Genomic DNA, 22,111 nt, shown 5'->3' with positions numbered 1-22,111 from the left:
AAAAGGTAAGTAGCAATTAATGTTCAGATATATAGCATCACTAATTACTCTTTTTTTTTGCAGGTGCGGATTCAGGTTCTACTGCTTCGGATATTGTTTAAAGTGTTGTGTTTAGTGTTAAGTATTTTGTGTAATGCAAAGTGTTTAAATAAAGTTGTTTGTACAGCGCGGACTCAATTATATACAGTTTTTGATTTCTTTTCACTGTATATAATGGAATCCTGTGTATAATCAAGTCAAAACAATTTTTTTATTTGTTTTTTTGCATGTATTTTTGGTTTTTTGAAAATAAAAGAGGAATTTGATTTTTGATTCATCCCCTTAATGTCAGAAAACGCATTTCTCACATGAAAAAAATAAATTTATCCAGATTTGCATTTGTTCGAATTTCAACAATGACAGACTTATAGAACTTTTTTTTTGTTTCGGATTCTGTTGCCTCAAACTGGCTCTACATTAAAAAGTTTGGAAGATGACAAAATTTGGTACAGGATATAGTAGTGGAACAGCTAAATTTGTGGATTTTAGTAACATTTTGGAAGTGAAAAACTTAAAAGTTAATAATATTTAATGTGTTAATTTTAATTTTATCCTAAAAATTTATATTAAACTAGGTTGTTTCTATAAATTAAATTAAAGTTCTTTAACCGCTCTACGATTTCTTTCTTTGACACCCAACTTCTATCTTTCTTAATTTGGCTACAATATCGATATAAACATTCCTGGTGAAAATTCAAGCAAAATCTTCAAAAATCACAATTTTTACCCCACTGTACATGTAATAGCCATTTAAACTTCACCTTAACGTTGAATGGTTTCATTCAATCTTGAAACAAGCCATATAAGAATTGAGGGGCTTAGAATGAAAGGGGTGTAAGTGATTTGATCGATTTCTCTACATCGACATTCTTTTTTGGTCATAACTTAACTGCAAATACATTCCCAGCTGTATTTGAAAATGTGGAAGATAGGTCAGAACCTCATATATCGGATTGTATAACAAACTTAAATTGGAACGTTTTTGCAGTTGAGTTATTAACTAAATAAAAAGTTGATGAAGAGAAATCGATCAAGTCACTTACACCCCTTGCATTCTGAGCCCCTCAATTATAAAAAAAAATATTTTTTTCCAAACTGTATATAATCGAATCACATATAATCGAGTCTGTACATAATCGAATCTGTATATAATCGAGTCTGACCTGTATTAAAATCGAAATGTAGTTGTTTTTATAGCTTTCCGTCTGAGCCGTAACAGGAGGGGCTCATACCATCATAGAAACATTTCTGGTCCCCAAAACCCCTCACATCCCAAATTTGGCTCCATTTGCTTTATTAGTTCTCGAGTTATGCAGAAATTTGTGTTTCATTTGTATGGCAGCCTCCCCTTAGAGAGGAGGGAAGAGTGTCGAACCACCATAGAAACGTCTATCGATCCCTAAAACCTCTATATGCCAAGTTTGATTCCATTTGCTTGATTAGTTCTCGAGTTTTTCAGCGCAACCCATGTAGAGGGGGAGGAATGTCAAACCACTCAAGAAACGTTTCTTGTCTCCTAAAACCTCCACATGCCAAATTTGGTTCTGTTTGCTTGATAATTTCTCCAGTTATGCAGACATTTATGCTTCATTTGTATGGCAGCCCCCCATAGAGAGGGGGAGGAGTTTCTAACCCCCTTTAAACATTTATTGCACCCTAAAACCTCCACATGCAAAATTTGGTTTGTGTCGAACTACCATAGCAACGTTCATCAACCCCTAAAACCTCTATATGCTAAGTTTGATTCCATTTGTTTGATTGGTTCTCGAGTTATTTTGCAACTTCCAACAAGCGGGAAAAGGAGTGTCAAACCACCATAAAAACATTTATTGCTCTCTAAAACCTCCATATGACTAATTTGGTTTCATTTGCTTGATTAATTCTCGAGTAATGCAGAAATTTGTGTTCCATTTGTATGGCAGCCCCCTCCTTCTTCTTGAATGGCGTTAACGTTCCCTGTGGAACTTTTGCCGTCTCAACATATGCATTAACCAGCGTCATTTATTAATACTTAGTTGAGATTTCTTAAGCCAAATAACACGCCTTGAATGTATTCCGAGGGGCAAGCTCTAGAATACGCGTGACCACAGTGCAAGTCGAAGGAAATTTCTTTGACTAAAAAATCCCCCGGCCAGAACGGGACTCAAACCCGAACACCCGGCATGATAATGTGAGACGCTAACCACTCGGCCACGGGTGCACAAATGGCAAACGTAACGGTAACGTGAGACGCTAACCACTCGGCCACGGGTGCACAAATGGCAAACGTAACGGCAAACAAACAGTAACGAATAGGGGGAGGTCAAAAGCGGCAGATGTGTCTTGTTTGAGCTGCGCAAAAATTCGCCCAAGAGCGTTGCTCAGGGGTACACGAGTACATCAAATGCAAAACCTGTGCCAAGTGTTGCACATGTTAACACATGAGGGACCGCTCGAGAACTTTTTTGGCCTATAAACCTGATGCAGACTAAGACGAATCAATCCTGATACTGACTGTTAAATCCGTTGCTCCGTTCTTGAGGTCAATCGTAAGGAACGGACACCAAATCATTTTTATTTATATAGACTAGCTGACCCGGGGAACATCATCCCGATCAGAATCATTTTTTTGATAAGAATTCTTTCGTATATTCACATTTTCTTACCGAGCGAACGTTCGTAAGTTCAATAGCAGAATTCTCCATTGATTGACCTTTACAGTACTATTTCAATTTGTCTCTTTACAATTTCCTATTACCTTCACCAAAAACTATCACTTAAGGGGCGAACACGAAATTATTGCGACACCGAAAATATCATGCCAATTTTCTTATAATGTCTAGAATCAAACCAAAATTTTAGGGTAGTTTTATACATATTAGGCTGTCAAAAAAGTCCTGCGGTATTTCCGCGAGGTGTCGTTGTAAGCGCGTAGTTCTAGTTAGTCCTTGACAGTGTTTTGTTTGGTTAAGTCGTTCGTGAGTTATAGTGTCGCAAATATGGAGCAAAATAAAGAGAAAATCCGACATATTTTACAGTACTACTATGACAAAGGCAAAAATGCATCTCAAGCTGCCAATAAAATTTGTGAACCCGATAAGGTTTCCATTTCCACCGCACAACGATGGTTTCAACGTTTTCGTTCTGGTGTAGAGGTCGTCGAAGATGCGCCACGCTCCGGAAGGCCTGTCGTCGAAAATTGCGACAAAATCGCTGAATTAGCCGAGAAAGACCGGCATAGTAGCAGCCGTAGCATCGGCCAAGAGCTGGGGATAAGTCATCAAACCGTTATTAACCATTTGAAGAAGCTTGGATTCACAAAGAAGCTCGATGTATGGGTGCCACACACGTTGACGCAAAAAATCATCTTTGACCGTATCGACGCATGTGAATCGCTGCTGAATCGCAACAAAATCGACCCATTTCTGAAGCGGATGGTGACTGGCGATGAAAAGTGAGTCGCTTACGACAACGTGAAGCGCAAACGGTCGTGGTCGAAGCGGCTCAGACGGTGGCCAAGCCCTCATTAACGGCCAGGAAGGTTCTGCTGTGTGTTTGGTGGGATTGTCAAGGAATAATCTATTATGAGCTGCTTCCCTATGGCCAAACGCTCAATTCGGACCTGTACTGCCAACAACTGGACCGCTTGAAGGTAGCACTCATGAAGAAGAGGCCATCTTTGATAAACAGAGGCCGCATTGTCTTCCATCAGGACAACGCCAGGCCACACACTTCTTTGGTGACGCGCCAGAAGCTCCGGGAGCTCGGATGGAAGGTTCTTTTACATCCGCCGTATAGTCCGGACCTTGCACCAAGTGACTACCACCTGTTTTTGTCCATGGCGAACGAGCTAGGTAGTCAGAAGTTAGCCACAAAAGAGGCCTGTGAAAATTGGCTATCCGAGTTTTTTGCCAATAAGGAAGCGAGCTTCTATAATAGGGGTATTATGAAGTTGGCATCTCGTTGGAAACAAGTCATCGAACAAAGCGGCGCATATTTGACTTAAAACAGATGATTGTAACTAATTTTATGAACAAATGAAAATTCGAAAAAAAAACCGCACGACTTTTTTGACAGCCTAATATATTTACTTCAAAAATCAAAAGAAAAGTTAATCGATGGAGTCTTGAGTGTAAAATTGAACGCATTTTCGCTTGATGCCCTCCATCACAGTCTTTACAGTGTCATCCGGTACCAGTTTCTCAGTTTTTTTCCATTTTCTTAACATGTCCTTCTCGTCCTTGACTGTCTTCTTGCTCTTCCGAAGTACATTATAAGAAATTCAACAACTGATATCTGCTCAAAACTCAGTCGACAACGATCCCATAAAAACCAATCGTGCCATACGTCTATCATTTAGTTAGGACCGATCCTCGATTTTGATGCCAGTTCTGAAAAACAACCTTTCAACCTTGATGTCAACATTTAGTTAAGTGATCCTAAGAGCCACGGGATACAGTACATCCCCTCAGTAACTGCCACTAGTTCTGTTTCTGTCAGCATTTGTACGAAAGTGAGTCATAAAGGAGGGATCCAAATGTTGACATTATGTTTAGAAATAAATGTTATGTGGTCTTTGGTGAGATCAAAATCGATCTAGGCCGTGTACGTGACAAAGTATGCGAAAAGCTTTAATACGTACTTATTTGCAATGTGTCTCTTGTTTCGCTCGCTCTTATTGCTCGTATATTGCTATAGCATATATATTATACAAATGCTATACCTGTTATTTTGAGACTCATTTAATGTTACAACATGTGCTAAAAATTAATTTTGAGTGTAAGACAGGTGGATTACCAAAGCAATTCATTCACTGCTCAAAAATATTTCATAAATGAATCTATGTAAACTTCCACCAATTAGAGTGTGCGAAATACTTGATTTTTGTGTACTTATTTAGTGCTAGTTAGAATTTTAACAGTAACAGTGGTAACAGCACTACTGAACGGATTTGCTGGAGAAGGTTCGAAAAAATAATGAAATATTTGTGTTGAATAGTTTCCAAAAGGAATATAAAACAAAATTTGAAAAATTAAAGTACTGAACAAAACGTGGATTGAAGCTTATGTCAGATCAAAATTGATGAGTTAACTAAATGACGAAAATGAAACACAATAAATACAAAAAAATACTTATTATTGTCGAAACACCTAACAGGATACTATCAAGGCTTCGTAGGCAAAACTTTTTATTGAATAAATTTATATTTTCAGCTAGCTCATGTCGTTATATGGTTTTCAGCAAAATTGTTCCTTATTGTTTCTTTATAGCATAACAAAACCTTTACCCACAATGACGAATATACATTGTCGACGTTTAGTGGCGACATTCGTACTTGTGAGCAGTGTTGCCACACGTACAGATTTATCTGGAAAGATACAGATTTTTTCGTTATTCTTGGTACATATTCTGTACGGTACAGAGTACAGATTTTCGTCAAAAAGTACAGATTGGTAGAGATTTATTCCGCGTGTGAAATTTCTTACATTCGAATAAAGCAACATTAAGGTACATGATGACTTTTATGCCGCAGTATCGCTTGGAGATTATTTTTTTTAATTTTAATTCATAATAGTACGCAATCTAGATTCATAAAACTATGCATAAGCATTATAAAACACACGAAGGACTTGCAAATGTTTACTACATTTACATTTGCAAATCCTCCGTGTGTTTGAATGAGTATGAGTATTTTTTCATGATAAATTTCCACAACGAATATTTCCGATGGTACAGATTTTTGGACTCAAAAGTACAGATGAGAAAGATTTTTAACCCCTCTGGTACAGATTAAAATGTAGCAACATTGCTAGTGAGGTACACCCATACCTCGCTTTACGGCCTAGATTCGTTCCACGAAATTTGGCCGCAAAGCGAAAAGCCGTATAAAGAATCAATTATTCTAATACAAATTCATACAAATTCAATCAGATCGGTTCCAAATTCGTTAAATATGTAACATGGTATATCATTCAAAATGCATTTTACCTTTTTATTGCATTCGAATCAAAAATTAAATTTACTTCATTTAAATTAAAAATACATACATAACATAAACAAAAAACATAAAATACATGCAACATAGAAACATAAAAACCAACAATAATCTATAAACAAAAATTAAACAACTGTTACATGTTACATGGAATATGCGTATGTATTTTTTTATTGCTTAAATTATTGCCTCGCAATTTTTTTTCTCACTTGTGTACAAAAGTGATTTTTGAACCAATCCTCAAAATTTTTTTTGCCGTTATAACGAAACATTTTAGGCCGCAAATCGAAAACGTGCCTGAATTGAAGAAGGCAGTTATAGCGAAATGCCGTATAAAGAGCGGCCGTATAGCGAGGTATGGGTGTATATTACATTCTGTCAGATTAGCAGACCCAATAGTTCAAATAGGGGTAGTGGGGGTAATGTGGTAGTATAACTATTTACTATTGACACCGTATTGATAGTCATCTTAAGTTTGAAGAATTTCATGACTGTTGAGTCACCCTGTACTACAGTGGAGCTGTCGCATGTCAAGATATAAATAAAAACAAGAAACGCTCTCTCGGTAGCCATTCGGCCGTAGCTTTGTGCGTCTCGAATTTAACGAATTTCCAGTGAAATTTAGTTTATTTGATCTGATATTTGCGACAAATCAACAGTTTGGACGACTGTTCACATATTCTAGGGGAGGTGAACAGATATTTTGTTCAATTTCAGTGAATATTTCGCATATTCCGCACTTCGTTGTTTGGAGGTCAAAGTGGTCAGTGGAGGATTACTACTGACAATGTTCTGTTTTCGAAAGCTGATATACCTTGTAACCTTCTGCTCCTAGAGGGGTCCCTTTTGTGGTTTTGACCCAGGAAAAATATGCAACCCCAACTAAAACCAAGCCTCATTATGAAAAACGTTATGTGTTTCCTACTTCATTTTTGTACGTATGAGAAAATTTCAGTTACGATTCTAGGTGGAAAGGCCTAGCTCATTTCATACATGTACCTACTATTTAAATAATGATTGAAACAAATGTGGCGAAGAAAACACGCATAACATGCAAAGAAACAGTCGAGCTCTTTGCGGAATACTTCAAGAGCGTTTATCAGGACTACTGATAGGACTACTGATTGTCCTGAGCTCCTCCGGTTGATAAATTTCAACATCAATCGCCGGAATCTGCATTCCCAAAACTTTTTTTACCTCCCCACAACTCGAACGAATTATGGATACAGCGAACATGGAAATAGTATATGTCGTGTTTTCAACCTGTGTAGTTCTGTTTTTTGATTGTCATATTTCTCGTTCATCCCTCAAGAAATTGTACTGTATTACTCTCACTCAAAGTTAATAGCACTAGACACTTCATTGTTAACATATAAGTATTCAGTTAGTAGTATTAATATATAAGTAGTTTTATCTTGAAGTAATAGGGCATTTATTTTTAGCCTGTTAACTTTCTGAATAAATATGAAAATAAATATCACTTTAACCCAAGTACAGTCAACAATTCGATCTTCAGGATCGCTGACTTGTTGGAGTTTTCGCATCGGGAAGTCAAACAAGGCTTGTCGGATCTAGACTCGGGTAAGTCAGCAGGACCAGACAAACTCCCCGCAAAATATCTAAAGGAATTGAGGGATGAACTTGTTGAACTCCTGACTATCTTATTCAATTCTTCACTTTCGTCCGGCTACTTTCCGCCGTTGGGGAGAATTTCCCATATTACTCCAATCCATAAGAAGGGCCCTCGCTCGGATGCTGAAAACTACTGGGGCGTTGCAATCCAGTCTGCGATGCGATGCGATGTTTACGAACGTATCGCCGGACGTGTTTCAGCAACACAGCATGGTTTCTTGAAAGGAAAGTCAGTTGTCACGAACCTATGCGAGTTTTGCTCTACTGTCACGGACAGTATATCCAAAGGGTATCAGGTGGACTGTATTTATACAGATATGAGCCAGGCTTTCGATGTGGTAGGGATAAATAGCATAATGCGCGCAGTGGCTGATTTCGGCATTGACGATAAAATGTTTGAATGGATTAGGACTATCTGGAGAGCAGAACGCAATATGTGAAAGTGCACAACAATTCATCTAGGTCCTTTGATGTCAGGAGTTCCTCAGGGAAGCCATTTGGGGCCTATCCTGTTTGTTATTTCAGGTCAGTGAAACACATCGCTGACTGTCGTCTGCTTTAGCAGGATTTGGAAAATTTTGAGAGGTTCGTTTGGAACGATGGACTGAGCGTAAACCCCAACAAATGCTCCGTCATGACCTTTACAAGGAGAGTTCAGCCGATAAGTTTCGATTATAGGCTGGGCGGTTTTGATCCACACGCAATCCTTAAAATTTACACCTGCCATGTACGATCCAAACTCGACTTTGCGAGTGTGGTGTGGCGACCGCAGTACGATTTACGAATTCGAAGACTTGAAAATGTTCAAAAGAAGTTTTTAAAATTTGCGCTGAGAAATCTGGGATGGAGAGAAGAACACCGGCCAGCATATAAAGATCTCTGCTGTTTGGTAGATCTGGATATCATCAGCAGCAGCCCCAAAATTGCAGACATAACATTTTTTTTTGCAACGTACTGAACGGACGGATCATAAGCCCGCGACTCTACGGCAGGATTCGTTTTAACACCAGTCCCGTTTCTCTTCGTCGACGGAGGATGTTTGACCCACCCCTGAGGAATAGAAACTACACCCAGCATGAACCGACAGCCAGATTTATGCGTGAGTTCAACGTGCTGCAAAATGTAGTTTCTGTAAATATTACATCAGAAGAAATTGGAAGAAGATTAAGATTATATTTAAGAGACCAACTGAATGTATAAGTTTCAAGTTTGTATTTTTCTGTTTTCTGTATTCATGTTTAATTTTAAGAAGGGTAACGGGCTTACAGCCTATATTCCAAATAAATAAACAATCTAACTCTTCTAGCGTTATATGTGCGAGTGACCACTTTGACCCCCACAGGTGACCATTTTACCTCCTCACTAGAAAAATGTTCAATTTTGGAACCTTTTTTCTAATAATGAAAAATGTACTATTTTCAATTTTCATAATAAAAAACGCTTACTATCTTGAACTACAATAAGTTGAGCTACAATATTCTTCGAAGAACGGAAATTTTAGTGGTGTGTGGACACAGGAAATGGGCATGTTCCTTAGAATGATTCCCCCCAGTTCCACTACTTGAAAAAAATTGTTGAAATTTGAATTGAAATTGTTAAAATTTGGATGGAAATTATTACTTGATGTTATTTGATTACTATAAACACGTAGTTAAACCCCTTACTCGTTTTTCCAAACCTTGGTATTTTTACTATAAATGATCATTGTTTTTGTGACGTTATATTGGTACTTTATTTTATGCTGACAAGTTCAGTCATTTTGAATTAATCAATTTTTTTTTAATTTTTTGTTATTTTGATGCTATTTCGTCGAAAATAGGTAATTTTGGTTCGAATTTCACGGCGATCCATCTCATGCCCAAATCATTGGGAAAACTCGAGTGGTCAATCAATATGTTGAGGTTCTCAGCAACTTCTCTTCACTTTTTTTTTCATTTTTAGCCAATATCTTCAGATCCACAAAGTTTATAGCTCCATGTAGTGCTCCATAAATAACTGAACAATTTCAATACGCATAATAAATCTATCGGGGTAATTGTGGTTCGTATGGATTAACTTAATGGCTGAGCTCCATTGACTGCACGCATCAAGAATGTACCGTGTCTCAACTCACAGTGTTGCAATTTACGATGGATGGTGGGTGACCTGGTTGGATTATAATATTCGGAACAGCAATATCGCATAGGAGGTCGCATTTTACCTGATCGCTGCTCTAAAGTAATACACTTTTGTTGGACTCGATAACTGCTGTTGTTGAGTATAATAGATTACAAAATGCGAGTCGATTGCCACCCACCACGTAGAATTTGGTGGGAAGTATATGCCGATATTTTATTTCTCAGTTCTCCGGTCTCATTTTAATATCAAACTGTTGCAACATGTTGCTCAATAACCAAGAGGCGGTAATTGATTCACACTTTCCACATTTCCTTCCACATCGATATCCCGCGGCAAACACCCCGAAAAAACGGCACTACCCCGTAAGCAGCGGGGTGAACGCACTCAGATCCGAGATCGAGCGGGAAGCAAGCGAACGCCTCTCAATTCTAGCTAGCCGTAAATAAATGGAAGCATACATTAGCTTCCACAGCATCACACAATCAATTAATCGGGAAAGCCGCCGACGAGACGTGAGATAACTGACCGATATACGCCGGTGACCCAAATCCGCGCGCAACAGAATGAACCTCATCCGGCCAATCGCCGTCGCCAGCTCCGAGAGTGGGTCCACAGCGAGAAGCGGTGCGCAACGAAACAGTAACCATAATTTACAACATATGCAAACATCATAATTCCTATTATTAACGGCAGTTGTTTTATGTTTCATCGGCTTGTTCAACACAATTGTTCACATATGAAATCGAGGGAGAAGAGTTTGATGTTGCTTTTATTGTTGCTGTTGTTGTTATCTCGCAGAAATGAAAATTAACACCTAGGTTCATGGCATATCAGTTTGGCTGCCAAGTAACAAGATTTCTGTTTGTTCACAGGATTTTGAATTCTTTACAATTTTTATTCAAAAATGAAAACAAATGAGACTATAATCATGTTTGAAATAAATTCAGAACATATTCCAACAACAGAATTAGACGAGTTTGAGCAGAGTGGGTCAAAGCACTTATTGCGGGAGAGATACACATATTTGTATCTGTTTGCTTCCCCCCTGATCGTGCTCAAATTAGTTGTTATCTTCTTCTTCTTCTTCAATGGCACTAACGTTCCTAGAGGAACTTCGCCGTCTCAACGTAGTATTACTTGCGTCATTTTTATTAGTACTTAGTTAAGATTTCTATGCCAAATAACACGCCTTGAATGCATTCTGAGTGGCAAGCTCTAGAATACGCGTGATCACAGTGCAAGTCGGAGGAAATTTCTTTGACGAAAAATTCCCCCGACCAGAACGGGAATCGAACCCGAACACCCGGCATGTTAGTTATGACGCTAACCACTCGGCCACGGGTGCACAAATTAGTTGTTATGAGAAAGTCTTTGAAGGTGCTGGAAATATTTCAAAAAAATTTCGGTATTACTCGTGAATTAATCAAGCAAACGAAACCAAATTAGGTATATGGAGGTTTTAGGGCGCAATAAACGTTTTTACGGTGGTTAGATACTCCACCCCCCTCTCTAAGAGGGGGTTGCCATACAAATGAAACACAGCAAACGAAACCAAATTTGGCATGTGAAGGTTTTAGGGTACAATAAATGTTTTTACGGTGGTTAGATACTCCTGCCCCCTCTCTAAGGGGGAGCTGCCATACTACTGAAAAACAAATTTCTGCATATCTCGAAAACTAATCAAGAAAATGCCAAATTTGGCATGCAAAGGTTTTAGGGGACACAAAACGTTTCTATGGTGAATAGACACTCCTCCCCTCTCTCTAAGAGGAGAAGAGGGGAGGGGTTTGTCTTTATTCTATCATGTTTTCTGTAACAAACATTTGTTCCATGTAACGGAGAAACTTGTTATTTGCAAGTGGTTGAAGAATCTTGAACGAGAATTGTGTCTGAAAATAATCTGATAGTATAATGATGAATTTTGGTAGAAGTAAATACAACGGGGTCGATTAGAAGATCAATCAATGAACAGTTCTGCGATTGAACTCATGAACTTGCGCTTAGTAAGAAAACGTGAATGTTTGAAGGTATTGATAACAAAAAACAAATTTTGGGCGAGACGAAGTTTGCTGAGTCAGCTAGTGAAATTATAAAGGAGGAGATACCAACAAAACGAAAAAGGAGAAATATAAACACGAAATATCCGATTAGGTTTAATCAAAACGTAAAGAATCTAAAAAATAAAAAACAGAAGGCACATAAAATTTATAAGAAATACAAATCTGACGCTAATCTCGAAAAATATCTGAACATTTACGAACAGCTCAACTCAACTGTTAAAAGCGTTTTTGAAGATTACAACTTAAAAACAGAATCGGACATAAGGTCTAACCCGGAAAGTTTCTTTAATTACATAAAAACTAAATTAAAGAGCAATGGTTTTCCACCACGCATGCACCTTGACGATACCGTGGGGAATGACCCAGAAAAAAATTGCAACCTCTTTGCAACATTTTTTCAAGAAGTTTATATTTTAACAGCTGAGGAGGACCGAGATCGTGACTTCTTTGCATTTTTTTCAGAATTTCCATGTGATGTTGGAGTCAGAAAACTAACTTACATTGAAATTTTTGACGCATTAAATAAGCTTGATGTCTCGTTAAGGCCAGGTCCTGACGGAATTTCACCGGTTTTTCTAAAAAAAATTGGCATCTGAACTAGCTCATCCACTTTTATGGCTTATCAATAAGTCATTGGAACCAGAAAGGTTCCCAAAAATATGGAAAAACTCTTTTCTTGTACCAATATTCAAATCCGGTAATAGATCCGATGTAGGAAAATATCGTGGAGTAGCAATTATTTCTTGCATTCCAAAACTCTTTGAAGCCATAATAAACCAAAAACTTTTTCAACCACTAAAGACACGAATTACGAATAAGCAACACGGTTATTCACGGAAGGTTTTCAAAGGACTATCAACAACAACACATTTGCTGGAATTTGTCACATTCACATTCATTGAATGCATTGGATAATGGTAATCAATTTGAAGCTCTATACACTGACCTTAGTAAGGCTTTCGTTCATGTTGATATACCCTTACTTCTTCTTAAACTTCAAAAAATAGGGATAGAAGAAAAGCTATTGAAATGGCTAGAATCATATTTGACTGAACGCACGCAAATGGTAAAATTTAATGAGAAAATTTCAAAACCAATATTTGTTACATCTGGAGTTCCTCAAGGCTCTTATTTGGGGCCACTTTTGTTCATTTTATTTGTTAATGACGTTTGCGTTTTTCTTAACAGTGTTAAGGCACTTATCTACGCAGATGATATGAAGCTGTATATGGAAATAAAGAATGAAGAAGACTCTCAAACATTCAAAAATGAAGTTGACATATTTTATAATTGATGCACTAAGAGTTTATTACAGTTCAATGTAAGGAAATGCACTTTGATGGCTTTTACAGGAAGAAGAACACACTTGAACAATGGTGTTAAGCTGGGAAATCAACCCATCAATAGATGTCAACGAGTAAGAGACTTAGGCGTGGTCTTAGATTCGAAACTAACCTTCGTTGATCATTATAATACAATCATCCATAGAGCAAATAATATGTTGAGCTTCATCAAACGCTTTGGTTACCATTTCCACGATCCGTACACAATAAAGACATTGTATATTACGTATGTCAGATCAATTCTCGAATACTGTAGTATTGTATGGTCCCCCTACATAACTTCACACGAAGACAGTATTGAATCTGTACAAAAACAATTTTTATTATTTGCTCTTCGTAAACTAGGCTGGTCTTCATAGCATCTTCCTCCATATGGAGCACGCTGTATGCTAATCGATATTAAAAGCCTTAAAAAACGTCGGAATTCTGTCATAATTCTATTTATTATCGATATCATATCACAACGAGTGGATTCAGAAAAAAATATTTGGAAACCTAAATTTTTACGCACCGATTAGGCACCTGAGAAACCCTAACATTTTCTACATAGATTACCGAAGAACGAATTATGCCAAATTTAGTCATATTAATCGTATGATGATCCTCTGTAACGAACACAGTGAAATAATTGATGTAACCATGTCAATGCATAAAGACTATCTGAATAGAATAAGATACAGTTAAATTTCACTGTAATATTTGGGCAGCATATTTAGTCTACGCTGGTTTGACGAAATAACTAAATAAATTTAAAAAAAATGTTTTTGATTATGTAACATGTTAAAATCCTCTTCCAAATTAAATGGATAAATTATCTAGCCAGCTCTCTTTAGTTCCTTCTAGTTTTAAGTAAATAAAAGTAAATAAAGAGAAAATAATGAATGTATAGTTTTCATCATCAATTAGTTCTTAGATTAGTTCTTAGAGCACGCATTCGCAAAGTGAATTATCTCCACCACAAGCCAGAACAAAATAGAAACGGTAACAATTAAATTTAAAAACAAACTTATTTTAGGGCAAAACGATTGAAAACAAGAAGAGTATTTCCCCAGGACAGCAGAATATTTGAAGGTTTTTTCGCTGTGCTAATTATGGCAATACGACTAATAATAATAATCATGTTGAATAAAATCGATTAATCAACACATCGAATCCACATTCGAACTCATTTTCCTAGATCGTTACGGCAATTAGCCGACGGCTCAATTAAGCCGAATATGGTGTTCAATTCGCTTCTTTCCTTCTTTTTGACAATACGCATGATCAATAACTTCCGCATTCTGGATATAAGTAAGCTTTGCAGATGTCTTCACACGATTCCTTCCACTCTGGCGGTAGTACTGCAATCTTCAATAGCATCGGAACCTGCTTTCTAGATTCGATGCGGAATGCGGAAACCCAAAAAGTATTTATGAAAACACGGGTTCAATTAATTATTTAGTTCCATCCAAAATCAACGACGCGTTTGAGGCGATTTGGAAGCGTGCTTTCATTGCCGATGGTGAGAATGTTGATTGTTTTCCGCATAATACCGTATGCATTGAAAAAATAGACTAGTTTTGGATGGTGATGGAAAAAAAACTACAAAAATAATTCAACGTATCAAATTTTTCTTAAATCCTACGTTTATTAACTCTTTCATTACGGCAGTGTGCTCCGCCGAAGTGCTACCCCTGTGCGAAGCACTGCGCCGAAAAGTATGCATATTGCGCTGGTGTGATCGAAGAGCAGTATGAATTTCATGTCGTCTAAAGACGACGCTCGTACACACAGCTCGTCGCGCGGATGTCGTCTATAGACGACACTCGTAACGAAAGGGTTAAGCCTTCTACAAAAATGCTTCGTTTACTGCAGTTGGCCGATTCTTAGCCATGGCCGAAGGAAAGATGGATGTCGGCCAGGGTGCCAATGAAAATGGTCATCTCGAATTTCAAAAAGTTACCACATAAAAAATGTATAAACCACCTCCAAAAAACACCCTATGCCGAATTTTAGCTCAATTGGACTTAAGTTCAAAGTTTGTTTTTTTTTGAAAATCGAAAAATCACCCAAGGCGAGAGTAAAGGAAATCGGGGTTTTCGAAAAAAAAAATGATGTTAAGTGTCTTAAAATTGCATGAAACGTCGAGATCTAGTGTCATCTCGAAAAAAAAAAATTGTGTTGAAAATCGGCATTCTGGGACAAACGGAGTACAAAATCAAACGTATGGTTTTGGGTGCCAATAAAAATAGTTATCTCGATTTTTTATTCGGAACTTGCTACGAAATGTTGATTTGCACGACAATATACCCTATGCAAAATATTAGCTCATTCTGACTTCATTTACTGGTGTCACAAACGTTAAAATTTGAGTTTTTTTTTTTTGAAAAACGAAAAATCATAGAAAAATCATTTTCAGTTTCAAATCATACTCATTAGATAGAGAATTGAAGCATTTATCTTTCCATATAATTCATTTTTTTCTCGATCGTGACAGAGAAAAGTTATAGACTGAGACGTGAGTATGGGTCAATATAGGAGAATATACAGGATTTTGAAAACAAAAAAAGTTGTTCGAATAAAGTTATCGAAGTTGTTCGATAGAGAAATATTTTTTCTATCTTCCTGCCACATTTTATTAATCGGAAAAGGGTCTGAGAAAAGTTATAGGCCAAGTTGTATGAGAGAAATTAATTATTTCAAAGAAAATTGAAAAAAGTTACACATTTTCGAGATAGTACTCATTCGATAATGAATATTTTTATTTATCTTTAGCCAAATTTTCATTGCTCCGAAAAGGGTATGAGAAAAGTTATTGGCCAAAACGTTCACGAATTGTACGGGGGGAAAGGGTCTGGCTGGAAGTAAAAAATAAAAAGGAAGTAAAAATTTCTATTGTATAGAAATTTTGACTATTTTTCCAATCCCTTTGTAATTCACCACAGGATCTATGGTGGAAAACATATATTTCAATTTTTAGCACGCCATTCTCAATAGTTCGAGATAAAATTTTTTTTAAAAAACTGAAAGTGCATCTTACTATGATATATCGAGAAATATAATCAAAAAATAAATTCCTAAAAAATTAAAATGCTGAAAAAAATTGAAATATTGATTTTTTTGAGGATTTAAAGATTCAGTACTACTATAATTCGTAATTAAATGTGTTCCTACGCCTTTTATAGATATGTGTGATGGTTTTCAGATAAAAATTAGATAATTCCCCTATGTGGTTCACTATAAGAGCTATAGTGAAAAAAAAGTTTTTCCTTTTCTCCCCATTCTCAATACGCTTGAAAATGAAAATTTGAGAAAATACTCAAAGTATATCTATTATGGTGTACCCCGACAAATTATAACAACATTCTATCCCCCGCGTAAAAAAATCCTGGGTGTATAGAATTTATAAGAGTTTTTTCTGTTTTTCAATGATTATTTATGGAACTATTTATTATCACATACGAATTCGAAATTTTTCGTTCATACAATAATATCTCAGTACTGAATGGTCGTAGAAGAATGGTTGTTAAAGAAATCAAATGGAAGATAGTTGAAAACGTTAATTGGATTTGCTATCTTTGAAAAAACAGAAAGATATCGATTTCTCATTTCTTCCCGATATTTTTGTCCACTATAAAATACCGATATTCATCGAAATACAAATTTCTCTGTAAAATATTACGTGTAAATTCATGTAAATTATGCTCTCAAGTGATTTATGTCCCATCTGCATGCGTTGATATTTCACGATTTTAAAGCGTTTCAAAAATCGCCCAAAAATTTCAACTTCGCACTCTGTTCCTTATATTATTTTCGAGTGTGAAAAAGTTCTACATTTTGGCCCATACCTTTTCTCAGACGCTTTTCCGGCCAACGAAAATTTAGCTGAAGATGGATAAAAGTATTCTCTATCCAATGAGTATTATCATCTCAAAAATGTGTTTTGGGTCCTTTCAAATTCCTTTTTCAAATTTTCTTTTAATTAATTAATTTCCCTAACAGGTTGTATAGGTTTTGGGCTATAACTTTTCTTAGACCCTATTCCGACCAATGGAAATTTTGCTAAAGATAGATGTAAATATTCTATATCGAATAAGTACTACCTCGAGAATGTGTTTTGGGTCCTTTCGAATAACTTTTTTCTTTAACATAATTAATTTCTTCCATACAACTTGGCCTACAACTTTTCTCATACCCATTTTCGATTAATAAAATTGTGGCTGGAAGATAGGTAAAATATTTCTCTATCGAATAACTTCGATAACTCTATTCGAAAATATTTTTTTTTATTTTCAAAATTCTGTATATTTTCAGTTTCAATCTATAACTTTTCTCTGTTTCGTAAGAAAAAAAATGAATTTTGTGGAAAGATGAATGATTCAATTCTCTATCTAATGAGCATTTTTTTTAAGGTTGTTACTTGATAAACAATCAATTTATTTCAACTGAAATAATTCATTATTCATTAAGGTGAAGGTGGAAGCTAGCCACAAATGGCTGCCACAATGGCGCTCATTTCTTTCATCTCCCTCCCTCACCCCTCGCCCGAAAATCAATAATTTTGCGAAACAGTGTGAAGAAAATGATCGTTTTCGCACACTTCCCATCAAGTAATATCAACCAAACTCTAATCGATTACTCACAAGATATTAAATTTTCATCTGCTGTCGCACTGTATAGTGAAAAACGTCGGAAAACTCGAGCAAGTGCTCTGAAAGTTAGATTTTCATTTTTCAATCTTCGGCCATTGTTTTGATTGGTGAAAGCATCGTTATATTTTCAACACTGGTGCCAGACAACATCATCGAAACAGCTATCAAAACCACTCAATAAAATGTTATTCCTGAGTCATAGCATTTCATGTAATGAGAATCAATAGCATAAAATTGTGTTCATATCAATACAATAATTATTTTTACGTTTAATGGGTCTATAATGTAAGTTTTAGCAACTTTAACATTACTTAATAAAATTGTATTGCAAAACTCGGAACACTGCCACGGCTGCCTATGCCTTCAAAAACAATAAACGGAAAAGTATTACATTCAATCAAAATGCCTCGGCCAACGAAGAGAAGGGTTAAGGCTCTCCAGCGTGAATGTGTGAAAACAATACGACCAACGAAAGAAAATATTAAGGAATGATCAGCATCGAGTTACTATGCGGAAGAACTTGTTAATATCAAAAGAGCCCCAATTCGCATGTGTTATAAATTTGCTCATGTTACGCTCGCGTATAGTTAGAATTTTAGTTCATATGCAAATGCACCTTCTATATATATTTATGTTTGCAATTGTTCATCGGAACATATCGTTCATACATTTAACTTCAGTATTGAATTGTAATTTTTTTTTCAAATGTATTCAAAGACCCGTGTCAATGATACACAGTCTGATAAGTGAATTGATCTATTTACGTGTGCTTTGCTCTTCTCTCACAAACACTATTACCCCATTTTTACACGTGGGTTTACCTATACTACTACAATGGCTAGCTTCCACCTTCACCTTAAATCCAGCAAGACGTTGAACAAAAAGTTGCATGCAACAAAAACTTTGATCCGGTAATTTCACAAAAGCCCGTAAACAAGGAACGCGAAAACGAGAAATCTCGTGAGCGGTCCGCAACGGATGGGACGCGAAACACGAGAAATCTTGTGAGCGGTCCGTAAAGTGTTAAGATGGATAGAAATTGGATGTCAAAGAACAGATTGTAGAGCGATTAGATAGCTTTAATTTTATTAATAGAAACAATCAAGTTCAATATGAATTTTTAGGATAAAATTAATAAGAACACATTAAAAAAAACAAAACTTTGAAGTTTATCACTTTTAAAATGTTCTAAAAAAAAAAGTTCTATAACTCTATCATTGTTGAAATTCGTATGCGTAATTATATGCGTAAAAGGATTCATCAAATATTATCCGCTATCACCTCCTGGATAAATTCGGATTTTTTTATATGAGAAAGGTATTCTATGACTTCAAGGGGATGGATCAAAAATTAAATTCTTTTTTTATATTCAAAAAACCAAAAATATGTGCATAAAAAACCATTAATTGCACTAAGATGCACTTTAAATATTTTGAAAGAATTCTCACTTCAAATCTACGAGGTATGGCTATTAAATAACGAGGCTAGTTACGAAAAGGGGTTATATTTTAAAAATTACGGGTCAACGATATGCTGCCCTTCAATATACTCCCATTGGTCCTTAAAAAACCTTTCCATACGTTTTTTTCCATTGTTCGAAGCAGTACTGAAACTCTTCTTTTATTATGGCGTTCAAAAGCCGCGTCGCTTTTTCCTTCGCCTGTTCTACGGACTGAAATCGGGTACCTTTCAACACGAATTTGATCTTGGGGAATAGAAAAAAGTCGCATGGGGCTCGATCTGGTGAGTACGGGGCATGTTCGAGCACTGGAATGCCCTAATCGGCTACAAATTGCTTCACCGACAGCGCGTTATGGGCAGGTGCATTGTTGTTCGTGTTTTTCGTCGCACTACAAACCACGTTCCATTCAAACCACTGCTGCTCGCAAACTACTATAGTGACAAAAACGTGTTTTCGTACGTTTATAGCATAGGCTCATAAAGTGAATGACTTCAAGGGACACGCTCAACATTTGCTTTTTCTCTCATTCCCATATTCACAGGCTAATATATCCTGGAAGACACAGCGCACAGCATAACTACTCCTATCTCTTTCACGCTCTTGCTGTACATAACGAAAGAATAAGAATCAATCACTAGTTTAAGCATTTCATTCATTCCTGTATAAATTTTCCTCGAATAAAGACGTTATTAAAACGAGCTCTTGTAGTCATGATTTATTTTAAAAAGAAACCTGCGAATTGGCCTCGGTACTACCTCAAACAAATCCAGAACGAACAATCTAAACTGCGAAATAAATATCTAATCACATACTTTGGAAACCATGTATGAAAACTATAAGAATTTCAAAAAGTATAAATTCAAGCCTAAAGAATTAATACGGAAGACCTCCAGAAACGACAGGTACGACTGAATTGACTCAAAAATCTTAAAAATGAAATCTATGAAAGACCCACAGAATATCCAACAAGTCATCCATACATCGGAAGATGGACACTTCCAAAGGGAAATAGATTTTCTAACAACTTCATCCTGACAACATGAAAAAGTTAATGTCGATTGAGATCAAACCATGCTGCCATGAAAACATAAATTACACAGATGGAGTCTACTTCCGGACGATAGATGCAAATTCTGTAACGCACCAGGAAAAAATTACACAAATGAAATATTTTACAAAATATCCTTCACTATAGGAAAACTCTGACATCATAGCTATTCTAGCCAGAAACAGAATTAAAAAAAAATTTAAAAATAAACGGAACAAAATTTCATTTCATTTCACTGTGATTACACGGTGAAGAACTATTAATCTCGCTATCTCGAACTATTAATTAATCTTATTACAAATATCACAAAACTTGGCTGTCATGGATCGAAAAGTCTGCACTATAAACATGAAATTCAAAAAAAATTAATGCTGAATTCTTAGTAAATCTGTATGTTGTCCACGTCATTCTAGATATTACTTTATGAAGTTCGCTACCCGTGATTTCTTGCTGGAAGTAATTGGAACGAAATCCAGAATACGCAATATTCTTCCTAAAACAACGTGTATGTAGGTTCACAGGGCCTAATTATTGTACATATCTCCCACCTGACCGCTTGCTTCAACGTATCCGTAATTCTCAGAAACACCATACGAATCAAGCGAAATCGATAATCAGTTGATACGGCGGCTCGATCATAAACACCCAGTCCATCTATGATATTCGCGACTCTTCAAACAACCGAAGATAGCCATCTTCCTTTATTCATCTATTCCACTACACTCTTTGTGTTATCAGCTTCATCATCTTCTTTTGTACATAGCGTGCGCTTTTTTCTCTCGACTGATTAAGCTTGAAATCGTTGCGTATCGCGTATCGCCCTCATTAATTGAGCATGCTTTAGTTAATTGGTCAACTTTTCAACTTTCGATAAGGGAAAACACTTACACATCACATACACAAAAATAAACCCAAACCTTTCCAGGCACTCGAAACACTCGTCGTATTACCAACCGCTTGCTCGGCTGGTGAACTTTGTGCACCTGTGCGAAATATATCACCGAGAGAAAAAAAATGGTAACAGATGACAAAGAGATGCACACACTTTTGGGGAAAAAGCAACGCGACGGTGCCGCACGAACCGCAACAACAATAACAATTGCTTGCGAATTACGAAACTCTCTTGTAGCGATGCACACAAAGTACACGAGTCGGCGGATTCACGGCGCGCAGCGACGATCTCAGAGAGACGATTTTCGAAAGCACAATTTTTTCAACGAACAAAGTCGAACACAGCGCAACAACGTTCGATACCAAGCTGTACCAGAGAACTAACTCTTTGTGCTTGAATGGTGACCCGAGTTGCTGCCACCAATCCACACTCCACCGCACGGTGTTAAAAAAAAACAACAGCAGACAAACAAAACAAAAATATCGATGCACACAATCAAGCGCCCCAACAGACAGACCACACGAGTGTCCGATTGTTTCGCGCTGGGGAGCGATGGCGAACGAGAACCAATAGGTCGCTAATTTTTGGATCTTTGGGAGATGCCGGCTGCTCCATCAGCTGCCATAGCCGAAACCTACATACCAACAGAGCGAGGAAGAGAGAGAGAGAGGGAGAAAATTTTACGGTCGCTGAGATCAGGTTTCTCGTCGAAATCAAAAGTGATCCTCGTGCGGCCATATTACCTCATCGCAAAAACTAACAAACAGACGCACGATCAGCCGGTTTTAAAAGGTGCTAAGTAGTCAATCGGAAGGGGGGTGGAAACGGTAAAAGCGTAGGTGAGTGTATTTGCTGGAGGCTAGAGATAGTTCGCCATTGCTGACAATGTTTACACGATAATTACAGCAAATG

The 22,111-nt window shown here is 36.8% G+C and overlaps 1 protein-coding gene across 2 annotated transcripts in view; it reads right to left on the bottom strand.

Annotated features, from left to right (window-relative positions):
* The window catches only part of LOC129768538 (uncharacterized), a 303,931-nt gene extending 282,369 nt beyond the window's left edge, over positions 1–21,562 (bottom strand). The window contains exon 1 of one of the 2 annotated variants that reach the window (XM_055770259.1): positions 21,196–21,562. The gene's annotated coding sequence lies outside the window, so the exon portion shown is untranslated. The remainder of the gene's footprint in view (positions 1–21,195) is intronic. The other variant, XM_055770260.1, reaches the window with a different exon arrangement.
* Between the last annotated feature and the right edge of the window lie 549 nt (positions 21,563–22,111).

This window comes from Toxorhynchites rutilus, chromosome 2 (genome assembly GCF_029784135.1).
Source record: "Toxorhynchites rutilus septentrionalis strain SRP chromosome 2, ASM2978413v1, whole genome shotgun sequence".
NCBI classification, from domain to species: domain Eukaryota; kingdom Metazoa; phylum Arthropoda; class Insecta; order Diptera; family Culicidae; genus Toxorhynchites; species Toxorhynchites rutilus.
This window is presented reverse-complemented; position numbering and strand designations above follow the sequence as displayed.